The sequence below is a fragment of the Aristolochia californica genome, unplaced genomic scaffold (assembly GCF_029961685.1).
Source record: "Aristolochia californica isolate CCGP_79_NKW_82.1479 unplaced genomic scaffold, dmAriCali1.0.hap1 SCAF_5, whole genome shotgun sequence".
Taxonomy (NCBI): domain Eukaryota; kingdom Viridiplantae; phylum Streptophyta; class Magnoliopsida; order Piperales; family Aristolochiaceae; genus Aristolochia; species Aristolochia californica.
The window spans coordinates 38,797,496-38,823,081 of NW_027182214.1; positions in this window are offsets into that span (position 1 = coordinate 38,797,496).

Below are 25,586 nucleotides of genomic sequence, written 5' to 3' on the forward strand. Positions count from 1 at the left end.
TCCTCCTCTGACAGAAATTTAATCTGGAAATTGCCCTACATTTCTGGCCTTTGTCTTTGCAGCTCGCCGACTTGCCCATTACTGCATTTCTGTGCTCCAACGGTGTGGCCTGGTCTTTACAGCTCCGTTCGGCGTTGCCTGCTCACTGTCTTTTTGTCTATTTCTCTCCCACAATAGTCTCAACTCGAAAAACAACAAGAACAATGGGAACGGTTGTATTTCTCCTCTTCTTCGCTTCCATTCTTCTTGGCGGGTCGCTAATTCCCAACAACATGGTCTCAGGTATTTATTTATTTCTTCCTCTTTATGTTGACATTTATGGTTTAGTTTTATGTTAAGTTTTATCGATAGATAAATTGTTCCTTTGTTTTCAATCCTCTATCGGAAGCTGTCAACCCTTCTTCAATTTTTCCTGTAAAACACTATAAACCCTTTTTCTTTTCTGCCATCTATCGAGAAGAGCACATTAGCTATTGCTAACTACGATACTTTCGCCCAGATCACCAAAACTTATAGAAAATGGATCCATAGACTCAAAGAACAAAAACAATTCTGTAATCTATGGCATCTATAATTGGCGAATAAAACCATCTCAACAAATTACATAGATTAGAGCATGCTTTCTTTTGCTTTAAGCAAATCTGAATCGCTTCTATCTTTTTTTCTTTTAATTTTTTTATCGCAATATTATTCCTATGAGTAATCACAGAAAGATCTGCCGAAACTTTTTTCTCATCCTAATTACAGCTTTCCTCGTTCCAAATTATCGACACAACACATTTTCAGGTGTTTTTCATTACAACACAACTGCTTTTGAATTAAGATCTAAAAATGATATGGTTAATAATTTAGCTTAATTAAAAACTCTCGACATGATTTGATCTCAAGAGTGTGAATTTTTTTAACATGCATCTTGGTGGACAACCATGTCTCCGAAATATGGAATTTCACGAGCTTCGTATCTGGCAATTGCGTGCTTCGTGAAAAAAGCCAACTAGCCAAGTTGGTAAATCGCCTTTTGTCCCGCACTACTAACATTACACATAGAAAGTGTAAAGAGTAGGTTGGCTGTGGCAAAGCGCATGATGAATTTACGTTAGTGACTGTCTATATTCTTACGAGTGAGCTCATGAGTGAGACAATCAATGTTTTTTCTACAGTGCATGGCAGTTCAAGCAGTGAGAAGTTTTCGACAGCCGGTGGTCGTACTGGTGCTGGTGCAACTAGCGGTGGTGGTGGAGGAGTGTTTAGACTATTTTATGGAGTGTCTGGAGTGTATAAAAAATTTCATGGAGTGTTTATTGAATGTATAGACAATTTTATGGAGTGTTTATGGATAATTTTATGCAGGTATTATGTATATAGATTATGCCCAATTTTAAGTAGAGGTTATGCCGAATTTTATACGGGTATTATATACATAGATTATGCCCAATTTTAAGTAGAGGTCGTGCCCAATCTTATACAGGTATTATATATATAGGTTATGCCCAATTTTATGTAAAGGTCATGCCCAATTTTATGTAAAATGTAGGCATAATTTTATATACAATTTATTTGATATATATTTTTTGAAAATTTTAAAATGTATGTTGAAGCTCGAGCTCGACTCGAACTCGGTTAAAATTTTTGGGGTCGAGCTCGATAATAATTTTAGGCTCGAGACTGGGCTCAGCTCAAACTCGAGCTCGATAACAATTTTAGGCTCGAGACTAGGCTTGGCTCAAGCTCGAGTTCGAAATATTTAAATCAACCTCGGCTCGAACATAGGTAGGTTCGGGCTCGGCTCGACTCAATGCCACCCCTACCAAGAACTCTAGCATGTAAGTAGATAATAACAAATCTCTAATTGTTAAGCACATCTACTTTAATGGAGCTTTAAGACATTCATATTTCAAAATAGTGTTTAGTCAATGCATTAAAACATTCTATAACTCGCTAAACCACCTTAGGAATAAAAAAATTCAAGTTTTAAATCATACTTAACAATTTGGCACTGGATTGATCGATTGACATCTACCAATAATCAATCAACCAGAAGTGCATAGGGAAACAATAAAAAACATGATCGATCAATTAGAGGTAATTGATCGATCAACTAGAACTTGGCCAAATTGTGTTATAAAACACGATCAATCATCCCTTATTGATTGATCGATCAATGATGTCCAGGTAATGTAAAAATATGAAGAATGATTGATCAACCTCTTCAGAATGAATCGATCACACAAAAGTTTGCCAACTAGGGACCTAAAGCATGATCAATCGTTGATAAGTCATTGATCGATCACACAAACAATGTACTGCCAATAGGAAAACTGATTGATTATTAAATCCTTGGATATTGATCGATCAAATTAACTTGTCAAAACCAATGTGAGGATAATGATCAATCAATAGGCTATTTTCTAACAAAAATATAACCCTTACACACAATTGATCAATCAATATCATGTCAGCTTTTTGCTAACAAGCAAATAACAACTAGTTCGGCTTGGAGAACTTATAAATACCCCTCCAACCATCTTTAAAACATTGAGTTGTGCCTATATTTGAATATCCAAACTTTGAAAATTTGATTTGAGCCTCACTTCCTCATTTTTACACCTTAGAAGAGAAAATTTGTAAAAGTTGATCAAACTTTCAATCTCTCTTCAACCTCCACACTCTGATTCATGCTTAAATTCTTAAAAAATTGGATCTCACTTAGAGCAGGACTATTTCTCCATTACAAGAAAATTATAATTTTTATTTTTTCTTTTGTATTTTGATACTTTCTTTATAGAGGTTACATAGAACCTTAAGTGTAGACAAGGAAGGCCCATTAAAGCTAGAATCTAGTTACAATCTCTTGAGAGAGATTGGAAATGTTTATTTGGGAATACACATGGCTTTAAAGATATCCAAAATCTCTTGAAGTTGTAATTTCCAACAATTAGAGCACGATAGTGGATATTTCTCAACCAAGGGTTATTGGGCGATGACTACCATTAGGGGAACATCAATAATGAAAATTATTTGTGTTCCTTTTTATGGTTGTGTAGTTATATATTAATGTTACATGTTTAACTCTAAGATTTGAATGAATGATTAATTAAGTACACTAATATTTTTTTAATTATAAACTCTCCATTGAACCCCCTCTTGAGAGGCCACCATGGACAACAATTGGTCTCAGAGCAGACCACCATTTGAAAATAAAACCTACATGATTTTCATAATTCGATTTCAAAAGGCATCTCAAGTAGAAATCACATTCCAAGAGGGCCATGATCCCTTTTTAGCTCCCATCCTCATTACTTCACAATACCAATGGTTGCAGATTAAGAATGATTTTTTTTTCCTACAATCCTTTGGATTTTGAATAATTGGAAGATATCCTTAGTGGACCCTTCATCCCATCCCAAAACATTAAAGGAAAGAACATTCCTAAATAAATATGTGATTGGGATGGCTTAGACATTGAAAAATGCAATGGCAATGCTACGGCCTTGGAACTCATTCTTAGTTCCTTAGATGATGAAATAGTCGATTTTTACTTATTTTATAAATCAGTCGTGGATTTATGAGATAAATTAGAATATGGTTCTACTAGGAACAAAAAATGTTGCTCTTCACACTTTCAGTGCAATACATCTAGTGATAACATAAAAATCAATGATCGTATGCACTTATTTTTATATGGGAACACCATCTTCGGTTGAGATAAAATTTCTAAGAGTGATAGTGGTGAGGAATTGGACAAGGAAGAATTGATGAGAAAAGTTGATGAATCCATGTTATCCCTAAGAAGAAGAGAAAAAGAAAACAAGAAGTTAAGGAGGCAGCTTTCTAAATTAGAAAAAGAAGTTAATTTATTGAAAACTGATTTTTCCACAAAGCTAGAAGATTATAGAGAAGAAAACATATGGTTCATCTCTGAATGTTAGAAACTTGAAGTATATTCTTCAAACATTCTTGAGTTGAGAAATTAAAATAAAAATATTTTCTCTAGGGTTTTAGAACTTCAAAAAGAAAAAAAAACAAATTACTATAAACCCAAAAATGTATAGCCATTAGAAAAGCCCATGACACATCCTATGCATTAGAATAACTATCTTTAGGAAAAGTCACTCTTAAAATTAGATTAGAAAATCATGTAAGAAATTCGAAACTAGAGCCTAATGTCCATGAGACTAGAGAAAATTGAAAATCTAGTTGCTCTCATAGAAGTAATATGACCATGGTTACAATATCACCTATGCATAATGATTCTTGCTATAATATGAAATTACAAGCCATTATGCATTCGAGTGTTCAACTAGAAGATAAAAGTAGAATGAGGTAAAACAAGTTTGGATCCCCTAGGGAAGCCTAAATTTGTCTTCCAAAATTAAGATGGTGGGATGCAAGTAAATTTAGGAAAAGCATGTGACATATCCTATGCATTATAAGAATTATCTTTAGGAAAAGTCACTCTTAAAATTAGATTAGAAAATCATGTGAGAAATTCGAACCTAGAATCTAATGTCCATGAGATTGGTGAAAATAGAAAATCTAGTTGTTCTCATAGAACAAATGTGACCAAGGTTACAATATTACATATGCATAATGATTCTTTGTTATATATATGATAAGACATTATGCATTTTAGTGTTCAGCTAGAAGATAAAAGCAGAACGAGGTAAAACAAGTTTGGATTCCCAAGGGAAACCTAAATTTGTCGTCCAAAATTAAGATGGTGGGACCCAAGTAAATTTAGGGAAAGCACATGACGTATCCTATGCATTAGAAGAATTATCTTTATGAAAAGTCACTCCTAAAATTAGATAAGAAAATCATGTGAGAAATTCAAAACTAGAGTCTAATGTCCATGAGAGTGGAGAAAATAGAAAATCTAGTTGCCCTCATAGAACAAATGTGACCAAGGTTACAATATCACCTATGCATAATGATTCTTGCTATAAATATGAAATTATAGGCCATTATGCATTTGAGTGTTCAACTAGAAGATAAAAAGCTGAATGAGGTAAAACAAAGTTGGATTCCCAAGGGAAGCCTAAATTTGTCTTCCAAAATTAAGATGGTGGGACCCAAGTAAATTTAGGTAACCAAGATCACTTGATCTTCATAGCAAGGAATTAATTCTCATAGCCAAGCTATATACTACATGAAAGTCACTTTTGAGAACCGAGTCGGGTCGGTCTTCTCTCAGACGACTCTTCACAACGAATTGGAATGGGTGAGCCTCACCTCGACACAACACATCCGAGTTGACACGTTATTTAATGAAACTTAACCATAAGTTTTATTTTTATTATTTCTGCACGTTGGAGGTCATCTTCAACCTCCAGCCACGCACAGAGGTGGCCCTCAATGGTTCCCACCGTTGGCCCCCTACCGGATGTCAGCCACGTAGTCACCGTCACTGGCGCACCCCGTACCGGCTTGCGGTGATCTTTTGCCTCAAAGGCCCGAGAGCGCGACGGACAAAGGGACTCGTCCGTCATCGCTCTTATCCGGCCTCCGTCACGGCCTCAATGCTGGATTACGCCGGTGACGCCGGCTGCTGCACAGTGCCAACGTGAGACACCGATCAACTTCATAGCACCAACGCTCGCAGACACTGAAGAGTGTACGCACAGAGTGTCGCTCTCCATAGAAATAATTTTATATAAGAGAGGGTTGTTCTGATACCAAATGGAAAACTATCATATCTTGAACTTCTAAAAATATAAATGAAAGTCATGAACTTAAATCGTACCTCTTGACATGGCGCCAATTTCCAATGAACAAGTGTCTCGTCTATCACAGAGGCTCGTCAATGGCAATGTCCAGGCATACCTCTGCTAGACCAGATCCAGACATAAACTCCTCCTTTCCATCAAGGAGGAGAGGTTGTAACTGCTACCAGTTACAATTGACGACCACCATCCACTCAGGGAAACCACCCAGTGAATGGGTCAGTTGGGCGATCGGTTATGGAACCGTCTAACAACAATCACATGCAAGAGACAAATGTGTTGGTTGCAGGGGGTACTTACTATGTAACCCGCTTGGCTCGTTTCATGGCAACCTCAACTTTGAACAAACTTGAGCACGTCTCACCGCGACAGCCACTGGGATACGTTGTTACTACTTGAGATGCAAAGTGGGAACCTCCGGGGAAGGTGGGCAGAAGGGGGCATGGCGCTATAATGAATGAAATAATCATCTTAGATATGAAGGTGGTAGTTATTCTACCTAAAAATGAGGTACTTGTGACTTATGTATATAAAAATGGAGTTCTCTTGTTAAAGAATAATCTCACATGGTGTTATAATGTGGGACCCACCATGGTGCACAAACTTGTGGGACACCAAGAAGAGTCCTCACCCAAGCTAGCACAAGTTAAGAAGATAAGAAGCACAAGCTGAAATGAGTTAGAAGACTTGAAGATCAAGTGGGACCCACAAAGATACCACGAGTTGGCAACCTTATCAATATGAGCTGGAAGATCATGTGGGACCCACAAGGATAAGGCCATGAGCTGGCCTCCTCCCTTATATTCACGTTATTGAAGAAGAGTTCTAGTTCAACTCATATTAGACTTCTAGTAGATTGTGTTGATAGACTTATCTTAGAGAGTTAGAGTTGGAATGTAATTAGGAGATTGAAAGGCTAATTATATAAAGACTCTATCTCTTCCTCTACTATAAAAAGAGGTGTTGTATGTTATGGACTCAATAAGACTGAGTCATCTAATTTACTTTTATTATTTATGTTGCTTTTAATTTCGAATTTTATTGATTTGTAATAAGACTTAAAGGTAGGGGTAGAATTGGGTTTTATAACCCTAACCTATGTTGATGTTAATTACCCTATTTAAAGGGTAAGGATTGAGAAATAAAGCAAGTTCAGAATTAGCATAAACTAGGGTAATTTAGGTTCCTTCTAGGCTCTCTATTCTAGGGTTCTTGGTGTGAACTCTCTTGGGGGTTTGCTGCATCCATTGGGGAGTCTTTGAGGAAATCTTGGAAGGAAAAGGAAGAGGAATTACCTTTCTCTTTTGAGCTACAAGAGAGGTCATCTCTTTCACGAAAATTCTAGTTGCTGAATTGGTGTTGACGTCAAGAGGTATTTGGAGAAGGGATGGCGTGAGCTAACTAGGAAGGAGGACGAATTCTAGTTGCTGGATTGGTGTTGATGTCAAGAGGTATTTGCTAATCTTATTCCAAACATTAAGATTAGATTTATGTTTCTCTTTTACATAAGGAACCAGTGCTGCATAAAATTGGAAACCCTACCTTGACGTGATCCATAAGAAAGGGGGTTCCACGTTGGGGCCTCAAGGAGCTTCCTTGACTAGCTGGGTTCATTCATAATTAAGAAAAGGAAACTCCTTTTCAAGGGGAATGAATTCAGTAAAGGGAAAGGGGTTGTTCTTGAGTCATTACAGCAAGTAAAACCCTCTTGTCTTGAATCATAAAAGAGGGGTTTCATATCTGAGTGCTTAAACAGTCCTTTAACTTGCTTGTTGCATCTATAATTGAGAAAAGGAAAATCCTTTTCAATCCTAACGTGAAAGGAGAAGTATAAGAGAGTTCTTTTCACAAAAATGTGATAAGAAACCCTCAAACAGTGCTGGATTCATATTCAACTCGCCGAGTTACTCGATCCATGGCTAGGGACCGTAACATTGTAATTCGGAATTAATCAAGTTACACATCTCCTTCTTGAGTAAATCTCTCTCTTTGCTTGGGGCACATCTATCTTTTCTTTTTTTCTTCTCTCTACTCGGGAGCTCTTATTCCCTTTTCTTCATTTTCTTTCTCCTTTCTCTTGCTCAGAATATTGGAAAAGGGATCCTAAATTTAACATGGTATCAGAGCATTAAATTTAGGATCCCTCGTCAAAAGTAATGCTCTAAAGAAGTGATGATCAACACCACTCAAAGAAGGCTCTTTTGTCAAGGAAGCTCACAAACCGTGGGATAAGTGCTTAATTTTTTTTCCTTCATGTTATTTGTTTCTGCATCTAGAAGATGATTTAAAGATGAGTATGTGAATGCTTTTCATCTTATTATATTGTGGATGTGCATACCTCTCTATCTAGAAGAAGCTATCAAAACAGTTTTGTTGGTTTGGAAATTCTGTTAACCAAGACCAATGCATGATCAAATTGTTGGAATTTTTTTTTCGTGGGAACAAGAGTCCCCTGATATAGAAGATTGTTATGGAGTCTCGTATGAGTGGTATTAGATTTTTATTAGCATCAATAAAATTTCCCCATACATCGAGTTGTTTGACGAATACAACTTGGTGTTATTGTCAGAATTTTTTTTTGAAGGGCCTATCATGGCCGAAAAGAATATGAATATCAAAAGTGATATACAGAGAATTACCACTATACCCTTATGTGGGGTATCAAATTTTATGAGTTGGTCCTAGCCAATACTACCCAAAAGACCGGCCTGGTAGGAGCGGAAGACATAGGTACTTAACCCAGGACCCTAACAGTACCCCGCCCTTCCCCGAGCCAACGACCGCGGAGGCTACCACAATAGAGCAACCGGAGCTGGCTCGAACCTGGGTCAGTCCAGGCGCATGACCACCCGCATCCATTTTTGGGGTCACTGGGATTCGAAGTCGGGATGCAGCGCTAGCTCTGATACCAAATGTTAAGCACCTAGCCAATATTACCCAAAAGACCGGCCTGGTAGGAGCGGAAGACATACGTACTTAACCTAGGACCCTAACACACATCAGTTCGGAAGTTTCTTATAACAAAAGACCTACTTGGTCACCTCACCACCCAAGGACCACCTATTGATGAAGATGATATTTTTTATAAAAAATGGTTAAAAAATGATACCTTGGTGATTAGTTGGCTAATCAACAACATGGAAGAACATATCTTCAACAATGTCATTCAACTTGACACTGCTAAAAAAATTGGGAGACATGTGCTAAACTGTACTCTTGCCTAAATACTCTACATAGACCATATGATATTCTCCAAATGATGTTGAATACTAAACAAAGAGAAAATATCCATGAGTACTTGGCCCACTTTAGAGGTTTTCTCCAAGAGTGGAAGTTAGCTCAGCCTTCAACCATAGATATTTCTATCCAAGATAAGCAGAAGGAAGCCTTAATTACTACTATTTACCTTGCAAATATTAAATCCCATCTTGAGATTTCCAAGAGTCAACTTCTGAGTGCTTCTGTTGTCCCCAAGTTTGATGATGTCTATGCAACATTACCCCGTATTTCAAACACTTCTTCCTCCATTACTGAAGTATCATCCGCTATGTATTCCGATCATAGAGGACCATCATCTTCCGCGGCTAAGGCAGAGGCAAAGGTTATAGAGGAGGGAGAGGAAGAGGTGGAAGGACTGGTGCTGGCAGAGCAGATGGGAAAGAATGTACTCATTGTAAAAAATTTGGCCACACTATAGATCAATGCTATTACAAGGATTACAAGGCATGCAGTTACTATGGACAATATGCTCATTATAAAGAAATATGCTATAAAGCCAATGGACAGTTAGAATTGACGAAGGCTAATCAAACCTTTGTAAGTGATACAAAAGAAGAACAACCCACCAAATCAACACAAATTTTTTTTGCTGATGAAGAGTATGAGCTATTTCAAAAAATGAAGACAATGTGGGTTCTTCTTCCACCGCAACTACTACTGCCACTACTGCTTCAGGTATGCTATTTGCCTCATCTTTATCCTAGATAATTGATTAAGGAGCCTCCAAGTATCTTACAGGTAACAAAAATTTATTACATTCTCTATCTCCGAATCTTTCACACAAGTTTGTTACCATAACTGATGGTTCTCAAACCAAAGTCCAAGGGAAAGGATCCACTTCTATCACACTATCACTTTCGCTCACTGATATTCTTTTCGTTCCTACTTTCCCTTTGAATCTATTATCTATTATTCAGCTGACAAAATAGTTTAATTGCTCTGTTACCTTCTCACCCACTTCATGGGTGTTTCAGGATCTTATAACGAAGCAGGTGATTGGTAGAGGCCATGAAAAAGAGGGGCTTTACTACCTGGACGTGTCAAAAATGAATATGGTTTCCACTACTAAAAATGAGACCAAGTTTATGGCACAATCGGTTGGGACATCCATCTGCACAGTCTCTTCATTATATGTTTCCTTCTCTTAAAGTAAGGTCAGAATTTCATTGTGAGGTTTGTCAATTGAGTAAACATCAAAGGAGTACATGCTCTCCTCATCCAGTAGTCAAATACTCCATTTTCTTTAATTCATACTAATGTTTGGGGGCCCTTGAGTGTCTCCAACATTTCTCAGGCAAAATATTTTATTATATTTATTGATGATTTCACTCGCACAACTTGGTTGTTTATATTTAAGGAGTGTTCTGAGATACCATTTATTTTTAAGTCATTTCATGTTATGGTACTCACATAATTTGGTCAGAAAATAAAAATTCTCCGGTCTGATAATGCAAAAGAATATGTTTCCAAAGACCTTGACTCCTTTTGTCAAGAAAATGGCATTATCCATCACACATCATGTGCCTATACTCAAAAAAGTGGTGTAGCCAAACTGAAAAATTATCATATTATTGAGGTAGCTCGAGGTTTATTATATGCCATGAAAGTTCCATACTTTTATTGGCCTCATGGAGTCCTTACGGCTTGCTTTCTTATAAATCATCTACCATCTTCCATTCTTGGTAATAAATCTCCTTACTCTAGATTATTACCAAATGATGATCCGTTTTTTCTACCTTTGAAAGTCTTCGGATGTCAATGTTTTGTTCATAATTCATTTCCTAGACACAGCAAACTTGATCCTAAATCTATCAAGCGTATCTTCTTGGGATACTCTTGCACACAAAAGGTTTCTGTTTGTTATAGTCCCACTCTTCAATGTTTATTTGTGTCCAGGGATGCAACATTTTTCGAAGACTCCTCATTTTATTATGATAGTGCTCCTCCTAGCTTATCTGCAGTACCAAGTTCCCCTTGACCGGTTGTGCCCTGTGATACAAAGATTATTCCACCCCCAGGGAAAGTGGCCGACACCACACCTTTCGAGTTAACAGATCCAACAGAGGTAAGTCCTTCATCCCCAATTATTTTTGGCCCTCAATATGATACTCGTCCTATTGCTGTAAGGAAAGAACCTAGATCATGCACTAGACCTTCTACTTCTCATCCCATTTCAAATTTTGTGTCTCATCATCGCTTCTCACGTTTATATTATCAATTTCTTTCTTCTATTTTCTCCATATCTATTCCACAATCCTATCAGGAGGCTCTACAACATCCAGAGTGGAAGGCAGCAATTGATGAAAAAATGAAGGCACTTAATGACAATCAGACATGGTCACTGGTTGCTCTTCCAACAGATAAAAAACCCATTGGTTGCAAGTAGGTTTATATTGTCAAACATAATCTGGATGGGTCAATTGCACGACTGGAGGATCGACTGGTTGCCAAAGGTTATACGCAGTGCTATGGAGTTGATTATGAAGAAACCTTCTCTGTAGTGGCAAAAATGAACTCAGTACTATATTATTATCTCTGGCGGCCAATTCATCATGGTCGATATATCAACTTGATGTGAAAAATGCATTTCTAAATGAGGATATTAAAGAAGAAATTTATATGCAACAACCACTAGGGTATGTGGTTGAGGGGGAGTCAGTATGTTGCCTCAAAAAATCTTTGTATGGTATAAAGCAATCCCTTCGGGCATGGTTTGAGAAATTTAGTCAAGCCCTCATATGGGCCAGATTTTACAGATGCTCTGGAGATCACTCAATATTTATTGAAAGCACACCAAGAGGTAAGGTAATTTTGGCTATATATGTTGATGATATCATTTTAACTGGTAGTGATTCTGAGGGCATCCGAAAAACATAGGAAAAAATATGTGCTGAATTCAAGAAAAAGGATCTTGGACTAAAAATATTATTTGGGTATTGAAGCATTACAATCCAGACATGGGATTGTGCTATCCCAATGGAAGTATGCCCTTGATGTACTAGAGGAGACATGAATGATGGGATGCAAACCAACAGACACTCCTATGGACTCAAATACAAAATTATGTGCAGGCACTGGAGAAGATGTAGATATTGGGAAATATCAAAGACTAGTGGGAAGACTTATTTACCTATGTGTAACAAGGCCGAATATATCATATGCAGTAAGTGTGGTAAGTCAATACATGCACAAGCCAGAACTTAGTCATTGACAAGCACTTAAAAGGATACTATAATATCTGAAAGGAGCTCCAGGAAGAGGGCTTCTCTATAAAAACCATGGTGACTTCAACATCAAAGGATTCTCGGATGCAGACTGGGCTGGATCCCCGGATGACATAAAATCTACTTCGGGATTTTATATGATAGTTGGAGGAAATTTGGTTACATGAAAAAGCAAAAAGCAAAATGTAGTAGCACGGTCTAGTGCAAAAGTAGAATAGAGCCATGACACACATTGTTAGTGAACTCCTATGGATAAGATCTCTTCTCACTAAATTGGGATTCTACAAAGAAGCTCTAGTGGATCTATATTGTGATAATCAAACACCAATACACATTACATCAAATCCAATCTTCCATGAAAAAACAAAACATATTAAAGTGGACTACCATTTTATACGAGAAAAGTTCCAAGCAGGTTTTTTTTATCTCTAAGGCATATATCATCACAAAGTCAAGTTGCAGATATTCTCACCAAGCCGGTCACTCGCAAGATTATATCTACCATCTACAGCAAGGTGGGCATTTATGATGTTTTCTCACCCCTAGCTTGAGAGGGTGTGTTACACTGTGGTACCCACCATAGTGCACGAGCTAGTGGGACCCACCATGAGGACATGGGACACCAAGAATTGTTCTCACCCAAACTAGCACGAGTTAAGAAGATAAGAAGCACAAGTGGAAATGAGTTAGAAGACTTGAAGATCAAGTGGGACCCATAATGATACCACGAGCTGCCAACCTTATCAATATGAGATGAAGATCACGTGGGACCCACAAGGATAGCCACGAGCAGGCCTCCTCCCTTATATTCACGTTATTGAAGAAGAGTTCTAGTTCAACTCATATTAGACTTCTAGTAGATTGTGTTGATAGACTTATCTTAGAGAGTTAGAGTTGGAATGTAATTAGGAGATTAAAAGGCTAATTGTATAAGGACTCTATCTCTTCCTCTACTATAAATAGAGGTGTTGTAATTCAGAATTAATCAAGTTACATATCTCCTTCTTGAGTAAATCTCTCTTTCTTTGCTTGGCGCACATCTCTCTTTTCTTTTTTTCTTCTCTCTACAAGAGAGCTCTTCTTCCCTTTTCTTCTTTTTCTTTCTCCTTTCTCTTGCTCAGAATATTGGAAAAAGGATTCTAAATTCAACACATGGATTAGTGAGCACAAAGATCTTGGGTTTGTTAGTTGGAAATTTAAATTGGCAAGTGATTTTAGGATGATCTTTTTACCCAACTTCACACGGTATTAGAATAGGTACCCATATGTGTGCTTCCCCCCAAATTGTCCATATGTAGAGCCACAAAAGAGGCCTACATGTGAGGAAGAGTGTTAAAAAATAGTCTCACTTGAATTACTGAATACAAAAATAGTTTATTAGTTGGAAAAGAAATTTCATAACTTGACTCGAATTCGAGATCAGGTTTTCAACTCGTTTAAGTAAATGAGCCGAACTCCAACGAGCGGAAATTTACTTCGCAAGCTCGTGAGCCGGCTCATTCACTTTAACCAATCCTATGTATTTTTTCTGAAATATTGGTTGGGAGTCTAATGTTGGGACTAGAGGACGAAACCTCTCCAATCTCCACTCTCCAGACTCCAGGATATGTGGGTTTTCGAATTCGAGCATATCTTAGAGAGTCATTTCGTTGACACAAGAGATTAGGTGATTATAATATGGAATGCTATCTTCTCTCAATAGCAACAAGAAATTATGGTGTGTTTCTTATTTCAGCCGCCATATTGATCTTCTACTTCTTCAATTTCTTCGTCACTATGATGGTTTTGGGCATTGGTAATGAAAGCCATGGAATAGACTACAACCATAGATAAGTCATCTTTCCCAGGTTGATTTGTTTCATCCTATCCGTTTCTTCTCAAATTTTTGTTGTTTGTGCTCAGAATTTCTGCCCTAAATGCAAATTGCGAAATTTTTAGGAGTTTTGTGATCTGTTCAAAGACACAATTTCCCCATGGTTAGGAAAGGGGAGAAATGACGAAAGGGAAAAACAACCCTCCGTTCAAATATTTCTCCATTTGCCATTTCTCCCTTTCTACGAGATGTGAAGAAATTGGTGTTGTTTGTGTTGTGATGTCTCTAGTGAGTGCTAATTATCATCTTTGTTATTATTTTCTCTGTTTTATATTAAAAATTATTTTTTTACGTATTTTCTTCTTAATTTTGGGAGGGAGGCTCGATCATCTATGCTACTATATTGGTTAAATATATATGACCTCCAATGAATTTACTTTTCTTCAATTTGATATTACTTTTTGCCTTCAATTATTATTTGTCTATTTGTGCTTTATCATTTGCTAGTTACTTATCTAGATTTGCTCTTCTTTGGGTCTTTCCTCACTCCTTCAGCCCGTGCCAGATCCTCTATTTCTTCCTGGTTCGATCAACTAGCACCAACAAAACCTGTTCAACAGGTCACTATCAAACTATTTGATTAATTTGTATGGAAAATCAAATGTTATGCTTTTACATCTAGTGATCCACTGAGTTATTGTATGTTTCTCAATCATCATTTCTTGTTTCCCTTTCAGATGCTCTGTCATGCATTAAGTTCTTCAATTTAGTGAGTTTATTTCTTAAAATGGTGAGTGGACTAACTAAAGCCATTTTAATGTATGGGTCGTATGCCACAATAGTACTAAGAGTAAAATTATGAGGTGTTGTTAATGTTTAGGGTTCTACTAGAGCCTCAATTGAGACATAAACTTGAAACAAGAGTGAATGGAAATATGTTATTCTAATAGGAGAGAAGGACAAGGTTGTGGTGTTGGTTGCAGACTAAATATGATGTATATCCCCTATGCCAAATAGTGTCTACTGAAGTTTAAATTAATTTAAGGTGCATTCATTCCAGCTCGTAGTCAATGATATGTTTTCTTTGTCAAACTTATTTTTTTGGATTGATCTTTGTTGTTAGGATTTTTTTTATTTATGCTTTTAATTTTTAATTTTTTTATTGAAGTAAACATGTCAGCACCTACTCAATTGACATCAGTTGTTAACACTAGTTCTAGTGTGGCCATAGATAATGACTTGTAGAATTTAGGATCCCATGAGAAGAACTTTAGATCAACAAGGAAGAAGAAGAAGAAGAAGAAGAGAGAAAGGAGAGGAGAAGAAGAAGAACATGGAAGGAGAGACTTTGGATTAAGGGAAGAATGGTTTGTGTCAAATAAGAAGAGGACTGGATGAATTTGTGGAAAGAGAGGAGAGGGCTTCAATGCTCTACCTCTTAACCAATGCCCTTATTTATAGTTTTAAAATGCCCTTAGGGCTACAACTTGATAAAACAAAATACATAAAAGGAATAAATATTTACACCTCTATGCCATCTTTATGGAAAGTACCATATTTTATACATATGCCACTCCTTTGATGTGTGGGGTTTTTGTCTTGAGCTTGTGGGCTTGAACCCATCTTCCAACTCTCCCCCTCAAGCTGGAGGAGAAAAGACATCATAAATACCCAACTTGCCACATATAAAAGATAGGATTTTAGATGTAACAGGTTTAGTGAGAATATCTGCTACTTGCTCTTGAGATGAAACATGTTTGAGGGAGATTATTCTTGCTTGAAACTTCTCCCATATAAAGTGACAATCCACCTCAATATGTTTAGTTCTTTCATGGAAGACTGGATTTGAAGTAATATGAATGGCTGCTTGGTTATCACAATGCAGACCCATGGAACCTCTTTTATAAAATCCTAATTCGATGAGGGTCCTAATCCATAAGAGTTCACTTACTATATGGGCCATAGCTCTGTATTCTGCTTCGGCGCTATATCTCGCAACCACATTTTGCTTCTTACTTTTCCATGTAACCAAGTTCCCTCCAACAAGAGTACAATATCCCGATGTAGGTTTCCTATCATCAAGTGATCCAACCCAATCTGCATCTGAGAAGCCTTTGATGTTGAAGTGCCCATGTTTTATATACAACAATCCTCTTCCTAGAGCTCCTTTTAGGTATTGTAATATTCTCTCTAAGACCTGCCAGTGGGTAATTTGTGGTTTGTGTATGAATTGACTCACCACACTTACAGCATATGATATGTCCAGCCTAGTTACCATGAGATAGATCAGTTTTCCCACCAGTCTTTGATATTTTCCAATATCAATATCTTCTCCATCTATGGCATACAATTTTGCATTTGTATCCATAGGTGTGTCAACTGGCCGACAACCCTTCATTCCTGCTTCTTCAAGGAGATGCAAGACATATTTCCGTTGAGACAATATTATCCCATGCTTAGATTGAAGAACTTCTATGCCCAAAAAATATTTAAGCATACCCAGATCTTTAGTCTTGAATTCCTGACATATTATATTCTTCACTTCTTGTATGCTCTGAGCATCATCACTGATTAAGATAATATCATCAACATATACAACCAATAATATTTTCCCTTTGACAGTATCTTTATAATATACTGAATGATCAACCGAGCACCGATGAAAACCAAACCGTAGAAGTGCTTGACTAAATTTATCAAACAAAGCCCGAGGGGACTGCTTAAGCCCATATAAAGATTTTTTTAACCAACATACCAACTCCCCCTCAACCACATAACCAGGTGGTTGAACCATATAAATTTTCTCATGTATATCACCATTTAAAAAGGTATTTTTTACATCCAATTGATATATGGGCCATGATGTGTTAGCAGCAATAGATAAGATGATACGTGCCGAATTCAATTTGGCAACAGGAGAGAAGGTCTCCTCATAATCTATCCCATAGCACTGAGAATAACCTTTAGCAATGAGTCGATCTTTAAGACAAGCAACAAATCCATCTGTGTTATGTTTCACTGAAAACACCCATCTACAACCAACCGGTCTTTTACCTTTCGGGAGTGATGCTAAAGACCAGGTTTGATTTTCATATAAGGCATGCATTTCTTCATCCATAGCGGCCTTCTATCCTAGATGCATTAGAGCCTCCTGATACGACTGTGGAATGGAAGTAGAAGAAATAGAAACAAGGAACTGAAAACACTCAGAAGACAAACGATGGTGAGACATAAAATTTGAGATAGGATGCGAAGTAGTAAAGGAATGACGTTCCTTAAAGCAATAGGCCTAGTATCAAATTCAGGCCCAAACATAGGAGAAGGACTTACTTCTGGTGGATCCGACAACTCCACAGGTGAAGGTACAGTCTGTGCGTCAGGGGTTGGATTAATATCAACATTGAAAGGCACAAGCGGACACGGAGTGGTAGAAGGAAATGCCCATCCTGCAGGAGCATCATGGGAGGAGTAGAAGGAGGTGTCCTCAAAGAAGGTCACATCCCGAGAAACAAGCATCCTCCGAAGGGTAGGATTGTAACAGACATAACCTTTCTAGGTGCGAGAGTGCCCCAAAAAAATGCACCTCATAGACCGAGGATCAAGTTTATTTATTTTTTTGGGGAAGTAACATGAACAAAACATGTACATCCAAACACTTTAAGAGGAATAGAAAATGGATCTTCACCATGCAATAAAACAGAGTACGGAGTTTTATTATGAAGACCTGGTGAAGGTAACCTATTAATAAGAAAGCATGTCGTAAGTATAGCATGAGGCCAATAAAAATAGGGTACCTTCATGGAGTAGAGGAGGCCCCGAGCAACTTTAAGAAGGTGACGATTCTTCCTTTTAGCAACACCATTTTGTTGAAGGGTATAGGCACATGATGTTTGATGGATAAACCCATTACCCTCACAAATGATTTGAATTCATTAGACAAATATTCCTTAGCATTACCAAACCTAAGGATTTGAATTTTCTTCCCAAATTGTGTCAATACCATAGCATGAATATTTTTAAACAAAGGAAGAATTTCTGAACGCTCTTTAAATAAATATAACCAAGTCACTCAGGTAAAATCATCAACAAAAATAACAAAATATTTAACTTGGGAAGTATTTGAGACACATAAAGGTCCCCATACATCAGAATGTATTAACTCAAAAGCAGCAACACTTGTAGTTGTAAGATGAGGAGAATATATACTCCTAATGTGTTTACTTAATTGACAAACCTCACAACTGAAATTAGAAATTACTTTTAAAGACGGAAGCAAAGAACGAAGTGAAGAGGTAGACGGATGGCCAAGCCGTTGGGCCTCGGATGTAGTGGATGATAGGATAGTTAATGGTGGAAGAGTAAAGTAGTACAAGCCCCTGTTACGGTCCCGGGTCATGGATCAAGTAACACGGCATGGGAGTTATGAATCCAGCACTGGTACTGAGTTGCTGGATTCGGTAAGGAGGGTTAAAGGTCCCTTCTTTGGGTACTCTTCCACCAGTGATCAGTCTCTCTTTTTATGGTCTCATTCTAGTGCTAAAGTTATAGCTAGAATGGAATTAATTCAGGTGGAGAAAGAATGGAGAAATACCTGTTTTGCTCACGTTAATCAGGGTTTCAACCCTGATTTGATGCAGCTCATTCTAGGACTTGAAGACCTAGCTTGATGGGGCGGCCTTGGCTCCCGTTGATGCCTGTCCTTGCTCTATTTTCGTGATGAATTCCCAGCAAGAAGAGTTGCTCTAATCCCTCACGTGAAAGAACCAGAATTACTCCTCTTTTGCTGCTCGTCAAGAGGGGATTGAACCCAACTTCTTGTTGACACTGGTGACGAGAGAAGATCCTCTCTTTGGGCTCGGAAAAGGGGTAGGAAGCCCCTTTTCTTAGTATGGATGATGAGGGATGAATTTGGGTGAAGATGGATGGCAATGGAGGGTGAAGGATAGGTTGGATTTTTGGAGTAAACCCTAAACTCGAGATCAAGAGGTGATCTCAACCTGTTTAGACTAGGTTATTCTAAAATCTCAAAGCTTACCTATTTCATTCATACCTTTCTGTTATGCACGCAATAACATTAAATGTTATGCATGCAATAACATTATTATTTTTGTTTTATTTAATTTACTTTATTTTATTTCAGTTTTAGGTCATATGGGTATTTTTGGAATATTTTATTTATAGGGGTATTTTTGAAATATTTTATTTGTAGGGGTATTTTTAGAATATTTTATTGTAAACCCTAACCGGGTGAACCTTATTTAAGGGGTAAGAGTAATGAGAAAGGGCAGCATTGAGTATTAAAGTTAATTTAGAGTAAGCTTAGAGTAAATAGGTCGGATTCTCCCTTTGAGATCCAGGTCGAGCTTCCTTGAAAGCTCAATCATCCCATTCCTATTCATCGTCATCGTCTTCCTCACATGTCAGATCCGGGACCGTAACAACTGGTATCAGAGCTAGTTCCCTCATCGCGTGTTCGAATCCTAAAGGGGGCGACTGCAAAGGGGGCGACCTATGCGGAGGGGGCGACCTTGATGGAGTAGGCCACCGCACGTGCGGAGGTGGTGACCTTGGTGTAGTGGACCATCGCTAGAGTGGGCCATCGCAAGTGGGCCGTCGTGGATGTCGGCCCACGAAGGAGGGGTGTGATGTTATGGTCCTGGATTAAGTACTTATGTCTTCCGCTCCTAACAGGCCGGTCTTTTGGGTAGTATTGGCTAGGTGCTTAACATCCAGGTCGAGCTTCCTTCAAAGCTCAATCATCCCAATCCTATTCATCGTCATCGTCTTCCTCACGTGTCAGATCCGGGACCGTAACAACTGGTATCAGAGCAGGAACACGATGCCCATCGAAGACCCATATTTGACAATGCACAGACAAGTCCGTGAAATGGCTGAATATGGTGAGACGCCGGAAAATATACAGATGTGGCGTGCTGGCTGGGTGCAATATTGGCTGACAACGGAGTATAGAGAGGCATTCCTCGGAGAAGATATCTCCGACGGAGTAAAATTATGGCGAATGATGAGGTACAGTGAGGCATCCCGTGGAAAAATTGTATCTGAAGGAAAAAAGGTAAACGCTGATGTTTCGGCTTCGTTCCGTCTACCGATCGAGACTCTTGCGGAGGATTTGGGGGAAACCACAAATCCAGATTCACCCCAAACTCCTCAGCACCACCATCCACTCTCACCTCCACCAGCGCCGACCACCGGCGTCGATTCCGCGACGACGACCTCCGAAATTGGGGACTCAACATGTCCCAAATCGGAAGGATATAACGAAATCCCTTCGGCGACACCCACTGAACACCATTTACAGGTCCCCCCTCAAGTCCGAAAGCTCGCCCTTTCGGAAGAGATTTTCAAAATCCTGAAATCAAACGATGAGGACCTAGATTTTGGGAAATCGGCAGAAATTTCTACCCCAATTGTGTCGATGGGTTCGAACTCCCAAATCACCTTCTCACGGCAAGCCGCACCTCTTCCAGCACCACAGATGGAAGTCTTCTCATCTTCCTTGGTCACGGTGAAGCCTCCAAGGGCTGTTCTTCACCGCCGGAGCAGCAGGAGACTTCATCGGCGAAATTTCCGCACTGTGCGGTGCCGTGAGGATGGCATACGACCGTCGCCCGCCTTTATCGGTGCCATGAGGGAAGGAGCTGAGGTTCCCACAATGTCCGACGGCCGCTCTTTTCGGGATCGGCATGAGGATGAGGAAGATTTCTGAAACCGTGGGCGAAATTTCCGTCGAAGGAGGAAAATGACTCCCGATTCGAATTTTCCTAAGTTAGGAAAATTTGATCAGCGCAGGAAGCTGACTCACGCGTGGGACCGGGATTCCAGAACCGGGTCAACTCGAGCCAACTAGGAAAAAAAAAAAATCTTTAGCTGGCTTGAGACTCTCCAAATACCGCGGTAGACACTTGCGCAGACACTTCTTCCGAGCTTGAGGACAAGCTCGTCTTCCAGCGGGGGTGTAATGTTATGCACGCAATAAAATTATTATTTTAGTTGTCTTATTTAATTTACTTTATTTTATTTCAGTTTTAGGTCATAGGGGTATTTTTGGAATATTTTATTTATAGGGGTATTTTTGAAATATTTTATTTGTAGGTGTATTTTTAGAATATTTTATTGTAAACCCTAACCGGGTGAACCTTATTTAAGGGGTAAGAGTAATGAGAAAGGGAAGCATTGAGTATTAAAGTTAATTTAGAGTAAGCTTAGAGTAAATAGTTTGGATTCTCCCTTTGAGATCCAGGTCGAGCTTCCTTCAAAGCTCAATCATCCCATTCCTATTCATCGTCATCGTCTTCCTCACGTGTCAGATCCCGGACCATATCACTTTCCTTTAAATAGGTCACGTCAACGAGTTTTAGGGTTAGGGTTACAATAATTCCCCATAATGCCCTTTCATATAAAGTAATTAGAAATAACTCCTACTTAAAACAATATAAGAAATAAATCCTACTCAAAGAAATATAAGAATTAAATCCTATTGAGTGAGTTGTTGTTGTCTTCTTCGTTGTGTGACTCGGTGTGCTATTGAGTCCACAACATCTGCCTCCCCATGGAGAAAGAACTTTTCTTCAAGCTCAAAAGCTGGGTAGACTTGTTAGAAGATGTCCACATGTTCCCATGTTGTAGCGTCGGGGTCAGTGTCCGTCCACTGGACGAGAATCTCCCAATGGTCATTGGTCAGCAGTGCGCGTAACACCGCAACTAGGTTAAGAATAACCTCGCCATGATCAACCGGTGGTAGGAATGGAGTGGATGTAGGCTGTGCTCCAGAATACGGCTTCAAAAGAGAGACATGAAACACATCGTGAATTCTAGCTGTGTCCGGTAATTTGAGTTGATAGACGACTGGTCCCACACATCGAAGAATGGGAAACGGCCCAAAAAATCTGGGTGAGAGCTTATGACGTGGAGGTCCCACAAGAGACTGCTGACAGTAGGGCTAGAGCCGTAGCCACACATACTTCCCAACCTCAAAAGAGACCTCACAGTGGCCTCTATCATATACATCCTTCATCCGAGCTTGGGCGCATCGTAGCCGTTCTGTGATATTCTGTAGCAGTATATCCCTATCTATGAGTGCCTGATCAATCGTGTCCACGCGGGTGGACCCTGGGTTGTACGAGAGGAGGCGAGGTGGATCCCGGCCATATATAACCCGAAAAGGAGTGGATTGCAATGCAGAGTGGAACGAAGTGTTGTAACAGTATTCGGCCCACGGAAGCCATTGAACCCATTGCTGCGGACGATCCCCCACCAAGCACTGTAGATACATCTTAATGGTGCGGTTCACCACCTCAGTCTACCCGTCTGTTTGTGGATGATAGGCGGAGGAGAACTTCAATTTCGTCCCACTCAAGCGAAACAGTTCCCGCCAAAAGGTGTTCGTGAAAACTGCATCTCTGTCACTCACAATGGATTTTGAAATGCCATGTAAGCGGACTATCTGCTCCAGGAAAGTTTGAGCAACCTGTGTTGCTGTATACGGACGAGCCATCGGTATAAAATGCCCGTACTTGGAGAATCTATCAACCACTACGAAAAGTAAGGATTTGCCGGCTGACAGGGGTAGGCCTTCCACAAAATCCATTGAAATGTCGGCCCAAACCTGCGTAGGAAGGGCCAGAGGCTGGAGAAGACCGGCTGGACTCAAGTGCTCGACTTTGTTGCGCTGACATACCTGACAGTCGCCCACATAAGTCGCAATAGAGGGTTTCATGGCTTGCCAGTAAAAATCAGCTCGAATTCTATGCAAGGTCTTCTGGATCCCCTCGTGTGTACTGTCATGGTAGGCCGAGAGAATAGGTTGAATCAACTCGGACTCAGGTGGAAGGAAAATCTGCTGCTTGTAATAAATAAGTGAATCCTGGATGGACCACTTCACATTCATTGTCCCTTATGAGATCTGCTGATGCAGTTCCTACAGTGCAGGGTTAATGGCATGTGCTTCTCGCACCAAGTCCATAATGAGAAATCTCGGCTGGCTGATAGAATAGACTGACTGCTGATCTTCAAAACATCATGATAAGGCATCTGCCGCCTTATTTAATTTCCCCGCATGATACTCCACTGAGAAGTTAAACCCCAACAACTTACTGATCCAGTGCTGCTGTGGCGACGTCATCAAACGCTGTTCTAGTAGGAATTTAAGGCTATAGTGATCCATGCGTATGAGAAAAGCCCGGCCCCAGAGATAAGGCCTCCAATGTTGGACCACTTTGGCCAACCCAATCAATTCGCGCTCATAGGCTGCCAACTTGTGATGGCGGACTGCCAACTGTCTGCTAAAATATGCAATAGGATGGCCTAGCTGCTGTAAAACGGCTCCTATGCGCACGCCCGAAGCGTCGCACTCTACTACGAACAATTCATCAAATTTAGGAAGTTGTAATATTGGCGCGGATGTAAGGGCAGCTTTGAGTGCCACAAACGACGTGGTGGCCCCCTCATTCCAAATAAAGGAATTTTTCTTGAGTAAACTCATCAATGGTGCTGCCACTGGCCCATAGTTCTGAATAAATTTGCAGTAGTAGCCCGCAAGACCCAGAAAATCCCGTAATGCAGAACACGACTGTGGTTGCGGCCACTCGTGAATAGCTCGGATCTTCTCGGGATCCACCGTAACCCCCTCATGTGAGATAATGTGTCCCAGATACCCCACATGTGAAACCGCAAAAGAACACTTGGAATGTTTCAACTAGAGCTGATGTGCTCTTAACAAGTCAAAAACAATCCTCAAGTGCGCCAAGTGCTCCTCAACCGACTTGCTATATATCAAAATATCATCAAAAAATACAAGAACAAATTTTCGAAGATAGGGGCTAAATACCTCGTTCATCAAAGCTTGAAAAGTGGAGGGTGCATTGGTTAACCCGAACGGCATGACGACGAACTCAAAGTGGCCATGGTATGTGCGGAATGCCGTCTTCTCGATATCAGAGGGGTGCATCTGGACCTGATGGTATCCCGAATGGAGGTCGAGTTTAGTGAATAACCACGACCCATGTAACTCATCCAGAAGCTCATCCACTACCGGAATCGGGAACTTGTCTTTTACTGTCTGCACGTTCAACTCCCAATAATCCACGCAGAACCTCCATGTCCCATCATGTTTCTTCACAAGTAAGACGAGTGAAGAGAATGGGGAGCGACTGGGACGAATAAGACCCTGTTTCAACATCTCATGGCACTGACACTCTATCTCGTCCTTCTGAAGGCGTGGGTAACGGTATGGTCGCATGACCACTACCTCAGAACATAGTTTCAAACAGATCCTGTGGTCACAGTGCCTCATGGGAGGCAACCCCGAAGGCTCCTGGAAGAGGTCAGAGAACTCCTCAACCAAACCATCACTAGTACTGTCAGGCTGATCATGTGTCTGCAAAGTGTGTATGCGGTGGGCCTTGTCCACCTGACAGCCCTTTAAGAGCACCCGACTTTCAGCCAAATCAAAGCTCATGGTTAAAGCCAAAAAATCCCACAGAATGGGCCCCAACGTTTGTAACCATTTAATGCCTAAAACCATATCAAATTCCGCTAGGGGAATAACAAAAAATTCCGCATTAAATGAAGTAAATCCAATGGAAAAAGTTACCGCCTTACTAATCCCATAGCTAGGGACCTTCTCGCCATTGGCCACTGAGACGGTGGCTGTAGGATGTTTGTGTATCTGGAGCTGGAGATGTTGTACGGCTGTCAAACTCAAAAAATTGTGTGTACTCCCCGAGTCAACTAGTCCCACCAGTTCGCGGTTGATGACATGAGCTCGGACTTGCATTGTAGTAGGCAATTTCTGCCCAGTAATAGCATGCAAGGATATCTCTGGTGGTTCCTCCTCGATAATATCCTCTGGTTCCTCTGGATCCTCTGACTCCTTCACCTCGAGCCAAAATAATCGTTTACATTGGTGTCCGACCCGATACTGCTCATCATAGTTATAATAGAGATTTTTGGACCGCCTTTCTGCCATCTCCGCACTCGTCAATGTTTTTATAAAGCTAGGTAGGGAATTACCAGGGCGGGGATCGGCTACCCGAGTCGTAGCCGGAGTGTGTCTGGATGGTGCTGCTATAGATGCTCCCTGAGATGAATTATAGCAGCGCCCTTGCCACGTGGAGGAAGTGTTCCTCTCACTCGACCAACCCAGCTTACATTGCTGCAACTGTTGTCGTTGTTCCATTGCTCGGGCCATATTCATGGCATGAGCTAGATCCGTGGGCATAAGGAGTTCTACCTCTAGCCGTAAATACTCATTGAGACCTGCTGTGAATAAGGAGACCTGCTGATCAACCAATACCCTCTCCCCAGCACCAGCCAACTTTTCCTGGAATAGTTTTTGATATTGTTCCACCGAACCCGTTTGTCTCAATAGGACTAACTCTCCCAGGGGGTTGCTGTTGGCGGGAGGCCCAAATCTAATTGTGCACAGATTTTTAAATTCTCCCCAAGTCATTCCCGGTCTCTCTTTCTCTACTTGAGTCACCCATAACATGGCTTCATCTGTCATATGGAAAGAGGCTAGTTGCACCT